Below are 9,788 nucleotides of genomic sequence, written 5' to 3'. Positions count from 1 at the left end.
CTCAAAAATGAGATGGGCCGGTATATTCTGATCATTACCCTTTGTCCGGGGCTTCAACTCTATCGGGCTGGCTTTCGCATCGAAATAAGCCTTACTTTGCTGTCTCTTCTTTCCCCGTTGGTGAGCTGCTATGTAATTTGCTTCCCTCACTGTTTCTACTCATTGTTGTACCCATTTTTCTGATATAATACTGTCCACCTCAGGTTCGGACAAGTCCAAACCTACCAACCCCTCCATTCCTCTCATGTCCCTTCCTGTCATGAGTTTATAGGGAGTAACCTGTTGATGAAGCTACGGTATTCCTAATTACCATCAACACATAGGGCAAAACAACCTGCCAGGTCTCCTTATGCTGCTGTACCATTTTAGCTATCATGTTTTTCAATGTCCGATTCATCCTTTCCACAATTCCACGAGACTGTGGTCCATAGGGGATGTGGAATCTCTGTTTAACCCCAAAGAGGGTCATTACATTTTGCATTACTTGGGCTGTAAAATGTGTTCCCTGATCTGATTCTGTGCTTCGGGGTAAACCCCATCGAGTGAATACCCTTTCTAACAGAATTTTCGCAGTGACTTTGGCTGTATTTGTTCTGATTGGGAAAGCTTCCACCCATTTGGTAAACATATCTACTATTGCTAGAAAGTATTTAAACTCTCCTGGAATGGGGAGGTAAGGGTCCTACATAGTCTATCTGTAAATTAGTCCAAGGCCCTTCTACTGGTCTAGTATGTCGGACGGCCCCTTTCTTGACATTCCTATCGGGGTTGTGTTGTGCACAGATCAAACAATTCCTGACGTAGTGTTCCACGTCATCTTTCATTCCAGGCCACCAGCAAACCTCCTTTATCCTTTCCAGGGTACTCTCTGTCCCTTTATGTCCCCATAAGTCATGGTACCAGTGGATTATTTGGTTTCGTCCTCCCTCTGGCACTACAAATTTTCCTTCACATAAAACTACTCCGTCCTGAATATATATCCCCTTGTACTCTTTGTATGTATCTGACTCTACTCCTTCTATCAGTTTTTTCAATTCTCCATCTTTCTTCTGCTCCTCTATCAAATCCATTACCTTAACTTATTTTCCTTTCTGTTCCCCAATGTCCTCAATCGGTGGCTGCCATTCCTGCCCACTAACAGCACCTTGTTTGGCTAGCTCATCCGCTTTCCTGTTCCCTTCCGGAGTAAGTTTTGAATGAGCTTTTACTTTCGTGATCCCATATCCTTTCCCCTGTGCTCCTTCAAAGATGTATCTTAATAATGGGGCCGATGGAAGGGGCTTCCCATCTGCTGAGACAAAACCTCTCGCCTCCCATAAGGGAAAATGTTCCGTGAGGCTATTACAGACATACATGCTATCAGAATATATAACTGATCCGGGTGGGAAGTATTCTGGGTGGCCAACCACATATGCGACGGCTGCTAATTCTGCCGCCTACGCGCTCATGGTTTTAGGCAATCTTAAGGCTGCACTAAACTTCCTGACCGTGTTCGTCTTCTACATATATCCTGCACCCAGTCCTCCTCTCGCCATCCTGAACTGATGAGGAACCATCCACAAAAATTTTTAAGTGGGGTTCTTCTTTTCTCTTTTCATTTTTACTTTCTGTCCCCATTGCTTTCTCCAATCCGCTCCTACCCCCTCCTTTTTGTTTTGATACAAATGGTCCCTTGGGATCATTTGCAATCATGACTTGACACTCATGTTTCTCTCCTTGATACACTATGTTGTCTGCCAACATACTGGTAGTTTTTACTCCTTTCACGCTTATGTTTCTTCCCTGCAACAATAGTGTCCACCTAGCAATTCGGTTCTGACTTACTGACCCATCTTTGATCCTTCCGTCTAATAGTAACTGTACAGGAGTATGTTCTGTCAGTATTGTAAGTGGATTCAGTCACACTATGTAAGTAAAATACTGTACTGCCCAAAAAACTGCTAACAAATGTTTCTCGTATATCCCTGCTCTACCGGTGAAAGCATACGCGAGGCATACGCTACTGGTCTCAATTTCCCGTGTGTCTCCTGTAACAGAACTGCTGAGTGGGTCATGTCTGTGGTAGCTACCTCCAATGAAAATGACTTTTTTCACGTTGTTGGACAATGTAAGAATAAGGCTTGTACACTTAGTTAGACAAAAACATACAACTCCCTTGAGTTATACAGTTAATAACAAAACTAACTAGAATTCATAAGCACACCCACTATGTTCGTCTGACCTTTCTCTGTCCGAGTCACAGAATACAAAGAATATTACCCGAAAAAGGGAGAGTTAACGCTGGCCAGGCGTTCCATTCACTCTCTCTCTTCTACGTCGCCGCCGCTTCACTCACGCAGGGTCTTCCGCTTCCACAATAGTTGATCTCCGGAGTTTTCACTGGCTCTCTGCCCAAAAAGCTCTATTCTTATCCTGTTGCTTATCCCTCCAAATCTGAGCTGTGTCTTTCCGGTTGGCTTAAGCTTAATCACCTCGTTCACAGCTTCTCTTAATTGGCCCAGGCCCAAAGACCCCGGTATCACACCATGTCCAAATAAGGCCCTTTTCCTGTGTCCTGTTCTTTGTCTTGTCCCAGAAAGTAATTAGTTCAAACTGGTTTTTTCCAGCACAGGCCAGTGTCCGAGCTCCAGGTTACTAAATGTCAAACAATTCCAGCATTTTGTAACTGATTCTGTGTTTCTTGCAGCCCTGGCCAACACGGTAGACAGGCAATGGGTAGCATTTAAATAATTAATACATGCTTTACAACAACTATACATTCCATTGAGCACAAAAACCTGACAGGAAAAATGATCCAAACCGTGGCTAACAAGTAAATTAAGTATTGCATGAGGCCAAAGGAAGAGGCTTATAACATTGCCAAAAAAGTAGTAAGCCTGAGGATTGGAGGCTTTTTAGAATTCATCAAAGGAGGACCAAGAAACTGATAAAGAAAGGGAAAATAGAATATGCAAGTAAACTAGTGAGGAACTTAAAAATGGACTGTAAAAGTTTTTATATGTATGTAAAAAGGAAAAGATTAACAAAGTAAAATGGGGGCCCATTACAGGGAGAGACAGGAAAATCTATAATGGGCAATAAGGAAATGGCAAAGAAACTAAACAAATATTTTGTGTCTGTCTTCACAGAGGAAAATATAAAAAGCCTCCCAGAAATTCTGCAGAGCCAAGGTACTAGTGAGAATGGGGAACTGAAAAAAAGCATATTCTTAAAAAAAAAGTACTCGAGAAATTAATGGGACTGAAAATTGGTAAATCCTCTGGACTTGATGATCGACACCCCAGAGTGTTGAAAGAAGTGGCTGAAGAGATAGTGAATGTGTTGGTGATCATATTCCAAAATTCGAGAGATTTTGGAACAGTTCTTGCAGATTGGAAGGTAGCAAATGCAACGCCACTATTTAAGAAAGGAGGGAGAGAGAAAACCAGGAACTACAGACCTGTGAGCCTGACGTCAGTTGTAGGGAAAATGCTTGAATCTATTGTGAAGGTTGTGGTAACAGGACACTTAGAAAATAGTAGTGGCAGTGGCAGTGTCAACACGGATTTATAGATCAGGCAGCCTGATATCTGTAGTGGGGAAAATTCCAGAGTCCATTATCAAAGATTTTATAGCAGAGCACTTAGAGAACAGTGGTAGAATCGGGAAGAGTCAACATGGATTGATGAAAGGGAAATCATGCTTGACAAATCTACGAGAATTCTTCGAGGATGTAACTGGTAGAGTTGATGAGGGGGAGCCAGTGGATGTGGTTTATTTGGACTTTCAGAAGACTTTCGACAAAGTCCCACAAAAGAGATTAGCGTGTAATAGTAAAGCGCATGGGATTGGAGGAAATGTATTGTGATGGATAGAAAATTGGTTTGCAGACAGGAAACAAAGAGTGGGTCTTATTCCGAATGGCAGGCAGTGACTAGTAGGGTACCGCATGGATTCAGCTATTCACAATATACATTAATGATTTTGATGAGGGAACTAAATGTAATATCTCCACATTTGCAGATGGCACAAAACTGGGTGGGAGGGTGAGTTGTGAGGAGGATGCAGAGAGGCTTCAGGGTGATTTGGACAAGTTGAGTGAGTGGGCTAATGCATGGCAGATGCAGTATATTGTGGATAAATGTGAGGTTATCCACTTTAGTAGCAAAAACTGGAAGGCAGTAGGGGTAATGGAGGAGTGGACCAGGGTGTCGCGGACGAAATGATCCCTTCGGAATGCTGACAGGGGAAGGGAGGGGAAGATGCATTTGGCAGGTGGCTGGAGGTGGTGGAAATGGCGGAGGATGATCCTTTGGACATGGAGGCTGATGGGGTGGAAAGTGAGGACAAGGGGAACCCTGTCGCTGTTCCAGGAGGTAGGGGAAGGGGTGAGTGTAGAGGTGCGGGAAATGGGCTGGACACAGTTGATGGCACTGTCATACACAATGGGGGGAATCCTCGGTTGAGGAAAAAGAAAGACATATCAGAAGTGCTGTAGTGGAAGATAGCATCATCAGAGCAGATGCGTCAGAGACGGAAAAAAAGGAAGAATGGAATGGAGTGTTTACAGGAGGCAGGGTGTGAAGAAGTGTAATCGAGGTAGCTGTGGGAGTCGGTGGGCTTATAATGGATATTAGTAGTCAGCCTATCCCCAGAGATGGAGATAGAGAAGTCGAGGAAGGGAAGGGAGGTGTCAGAGATGGATCATGTAAAGGTGAGAGAAGGGTGGAAATTAGAAGCAAAGTTGATAAAGTTTTCCAGTTCCGGGCGGGAGCAGGAAACGGCACCGATACAGTCATCAATGTCCCGGAAGACGAGTTGTGGGAGGAGCCTGAGTAGGACTGGAACAAGGAATGTTCGACATATCCCACAAAAAGACAGGCATAACTAGGACCCATGTGGGTACCTACAGCAACACCTTTCACTTGAAGGAAGTGAGTGGAGTTGAAGGAGAAGTTGTTCAATGTGAGAACAAGTTCAGGCAGACGTAGAAGGTTGGTGGTGGATGGGGACTGGTTGGGCCTCTGGTCAGGGAAGAATTGGAGAGCCCTCAAACCATCCTGGTGGGGGATGGAGGAGTAGAGAGATTGGATGTCCATAGCGAAGAAGAGGCGGTTGGGGCCAGGAAACTGGAAATTGTGAGAATGACGTATGGTGTCGGAAGAGTCATGGATGTAGGTGGGAGGAAAATGGACCAGCGGAGAAAAGATAGAGTCAAGATAGGAAGAAATAAGTTCAGTGGGGCAGGAGCAGGCTGACACAATGGGTCTGCCGGGAAGCAGGTAGAAGCAGGCTGACCGGGGTTGCGGGACTATGAGGTTGGAAGCTGTGGAGGGAAGATCTCCAGAAGAGATGAGGTCAGTGACAGTCCTGTGGACAGTCGCTTGATGTTCGGTGTTGTGGTCATGGTCCAGGGGGAGGTGGGATGAAGGCTCTGAAAGTTGGCGTTGAGCCTCTGCAAGGTAGAGGTCGGAACACATACAAAAACAACACCACCCTTGTCTCTCAAAAATACTCCCTTTCAGAATCAATCTCATTAAGTGATCATTGTTGATGAACATCGAGCAAGGAAACATGAATCTGGAGCCCACTGAATGACAATGACAATGACCTAAACAAGGTCAAAGTACCATCATGGAAGGGCAGTTAGTTAATGACTGACCAATCTGATGAACAGAATGGGGTTTTACCGAATATGGCACAGAACCAAACTGCGAAAGGTGTATAAAGTAAGAACTTGTAAGACCCCAAAAGCACGCATCATCATCCAAACGAAGACAGAAGATAGACTTCAATCAAGAGACAAGGCATCGCAGTTAACTGGAGGTTGAGGACCGGTGTTCCATCGTGAACACAACTGCTCACCACTGCCCTTTGCTAAGTTACACGATTTTGTGTTTATTGCAGAAAACGCAATAAAGTCTGTGAAGCTTGTGAAAAACTACTCGTACCCATGTGGTTTTCTCGCTAGTCTGTATAAGTCCCTTTTAGATCTGCTCTCCCATCTTAGACTGTAGTTGTAATTGACCCAAGTCTTACAATTAAATTAAAGCAAACTCCAGATCTAACAAGTGATGCCGAAACCATGGACTTTGACAAGTACATAAACCGAGGGAGTTAAAGCATGTTTCACAACTGTAGGAACATTGTTCAGACAGTGATAATTCTTATGGGGATAATCTCTTCGGAAGGGTGGTAGATTAAACTGACCCAGTGGTGTCTCTTTAAAGTACAAGCTAGGTAGTGAAAGGCCAGTGTAAAGAAGGGTTTCTCGGATACATATATAAAGTCAGTCACTAAATATAACACAGACAGTATCCAATCCCTGTGAGAAGAGCAGACACAAAAACATGAGCACGTTCCGCTCAGAAGGCTTTTGTTAAAGTTCCCCACAGGAGGTTGGTTCGTAAAATTGAAGCACATGGGATAGGAGGTAATTTACTGGCATGGATTAAGGATTGATTAACAGGCAGAAAGCAGAGTTAAGGAAGAAACGGATCATTCTCGCATTGGCAGTCTGTGACTAGTGGGTACTGCAAGGATCAATACTTGGGCACCAGCTGTTCACAATATATATCAATGATTTGGATGTGGGCACCAAATGTAATATTTCCAAGTTCGCAGATGACACAAAACTAGATGGGAATGTGTGTTGTGAGGAAGATGCAAAGTGGCTTCAAGGGGATTTGAACAGAATTAGTGAGTGGGCAAGAATGTGGCAGATGGAATATAATGTGGAAAAATGTGAGGTTTTCCATTTTGGCAGGAAGAATAGACGTGCAGAGTATTTCTTAAAGAGGAAGAAATTAGAAAGTGTAGATGTACAAAGCGACCTGGGTGTCTTTGTTAATAAGTTACTGAAAGCCAGCATGCAGGTGCAGCTAGCAATGAAGAAAGCTAATGGGATGTTAGAACAAAGAACAAAGAACAGCACAGCACAGGGACAGGCCATTCGGCCCTCCAAGCCTGCGCCGATCTTGATGCCTGTCTAAACTAAAATCTTTTGCACTTCCAGGGTCCATATCCCTCTATTCCCTTCCTATTCATGCATTTGTCAAGATGTCTCTTAAACGTCGCTATCGTACCTGCTTCCATCACCTCCCCTGGCAGCATGTTCCAGGCACTCACCACCCTCTGTGTAAAAAACGTGCCTCACACATCCCCTCTAAACTTTGCCCCTTGCACCTTAAACCTATGTCCCCTCGTAACTGACTCTTCCACCCTGGGAAAAAGCTTCTGACTATCCACTCTGTCCATGCCGCTCATAACTTTGTAAACCTCTATCATGTCGCCCATCCACCTCCGTCGTTCCAGTGAAAACAATCCAAGTTTTTCCAACCTCTCCTCATTGCTAATGCCCTCCAGACCAGGCAACATCCCGGTAAACCTCCTCTGTACCCTCTCCAAAGCCTCCACGTCCTCCTGGTAGTGTGGCGACCAGAATTGCACGCAATATTCTAAGTGTGGCCTAACTAAGGTTCTGTACAGCTGCAACATGACTTGCCAATTTTTATACACTATGCCCCGACCGATGAAGGCAAGCATGCCGTATGCCTTCTTGACTACCTTATCCACCTGTGTTGCTGCTTTCAGTGACCTGTGGACCTGTACACCCAGATCTCTCTGCCTGTCAATACTCCAAAAGGTTCTGCCATTTACTGTATACCTCCCACCTGCATTAGACCTTCCAAAATGCATTACCTCACATTTGTCCGGATTAAACTGCATCTGCCATTTCTCCGCCCAAGTCTCCAACTGATCTATATCCTGCTGTATCCTCTGACAATCCTTATCATTATCCGCAACTCCACCAACCTCTGTGTCGTCTGCAAACTTACTAATCAGACCAGCTACATTTTCCTCCACATCATTTATATGTACTAACCAAAGCAATGGCTAAACAAGTTCCATTGTCGGATGTAAAATTGGCAGCGCAAACAGATAGCTGAGTTTCTGAAACTTTCCTTGGTGATTAGATAATCCAAATGAGATGTTTAAGAAATCTGCTATAATTGCAGCACAGTAAGCTGATCCAGAGTTACATAAAATCATACAGTCAGCTCTGACAGAAGCTGAGGTGAAAGGAATACCAGAAGGCTATTATGTTGAAGACGGGGTTCTGAAGAGGAAATGCAGACTGCCTCATAGATCTGCAGATGAAGACTGGACGGTTGTTCGACTGATAGTGGTACCACCTAAATATCACTGAGAATTATTAAGGTTAGCACATGACATTCATCTAGCAGGACAGAGGGGATCCAGAAGACCAAATCACTTATAAATCAATATTATAATTGACCAGGCCTTACAAAGGACATGAGGCAGTTTTGCAGGATCTGCCATATGTGCCAAATGGTGGGAAAACCGCAATCTAACACAAAACTGGCACCCCTAATTGCCATACCAATTATTGAGGAACCATTTATTCGGGTGTTGGTAGACTGCATAGGACCCTTGCCAAAAACAAAAGCAGAATATGAATATATACTCACTATCATGGATATGGCTACTCGATTACCAGAGGTCATTCTTTTGAGGACAGTTACTGCTAAACTGGAAGTAGAGAAGTTAACAGAATATTTTATAAGATATGGATTACCACTTGAAGTTCAATCAGATCAAGGTGCCAATTTTATGTCTAAGATATTTCAAGAAGCCATGGGCAATTTGGATATCAAACAGTTAAAATCTTTAGCATATGACCCAGACACAGGAAGCTTTAGAAAGGTACCATCAAACTCTCAAAACAATGATGAGGACATACTGTCATGAATATCCCCATGATTGGGCGAGAATTTCTTTTATTTGCCACGAGTGATTCATCGAATGAGTCGACAGGTTTTTGTTCTTTTGAATTGGTTTATGGACATGAGATAAGAGGTCCTCCAAACTCATCAAAGACAGGTTCTTAGAACAAAGGAATGAATCTCCAGTAATAGACTCTGTATCCATGTTCCGGGAAAGGCCCACGAAAGCTTGCAATGTGGCTCAGGAACACCTGAATGCATCTCAAACCACGATGAAAAAATGGGCAGACGAAAAGGCAAAGAGCCAAAGTTTTCAACCAGGGGATGAAGTATTCGTATTATTACCTTTACAGGGTGAGCCATTAAAAACGTGGTTCAATGATTCGTATAAAGTGGTCAAAGGGTTGGTATAGTAAAATACTTGACTGACACCCCAGATCACCAGAAAAAGAATCGGCTGTGTCACATCAATATGTTAAATCAATATTATCGCAGGGAGGAGGATAAGCCAGTCCAACTATGTCAGGTAATGGGGACAGATAAGAATGAAAGGAATAGTGAGGATGAGGCCTAGGCAATACTCAAATTGAACCTCCTACTATCCGAGTATTTAATACAGAATGGCGAGGAAAATTGGACAACATGCTTTCGTACTTAGATGCAGAAAAACGAGAAGACCTAACAAAGCTACTCACAGCATTTAAAAGAGTCTGTAGGGATAAACCAGGGTGTACAACCTTTGCTACACATGATGTGAATGTAAAAGGGAATCCGTTCCCATAAATCAGCATCCTTAAAGCCAGACAAACAGGCCCAAGTAAAAGCAGAAATCCCATACATGCTGAAAAACAACTTAACTGAATCAAGTCAAAGCAGCTGGAGTTCACCAATAGTATTAATGCCTAAACCTGAGAGGTCAACCCGACATTGCACCTGGTTTGATGTCCTTTATTGTGGCGGACAAATAGAGTGTCTAATTTTGCTATTCTTTGGTAGAAAGAAAACTTTCTTGATTTGCTGTGACCTTTGGAGTAGTGGGACTGGATTAACAGTGCATTACTC

This window comes from Heterodontus francisci, chromosome 40 (assembly GCF_036365525.1).
Source record: "Heterodontus francisci isolate sHetFra1 chromosome 40, sHetFra1.hap1, whole genome shotgun sequence".
NCBI lineage: Eukaryota > Metazoa > Chordata > Chondrichthyes > Heterodontiformes > Heterodontidae > Heterodontus > Heterodontus francisci.
Note: the sequence above shows the minus strand (reverse complement) of the source record.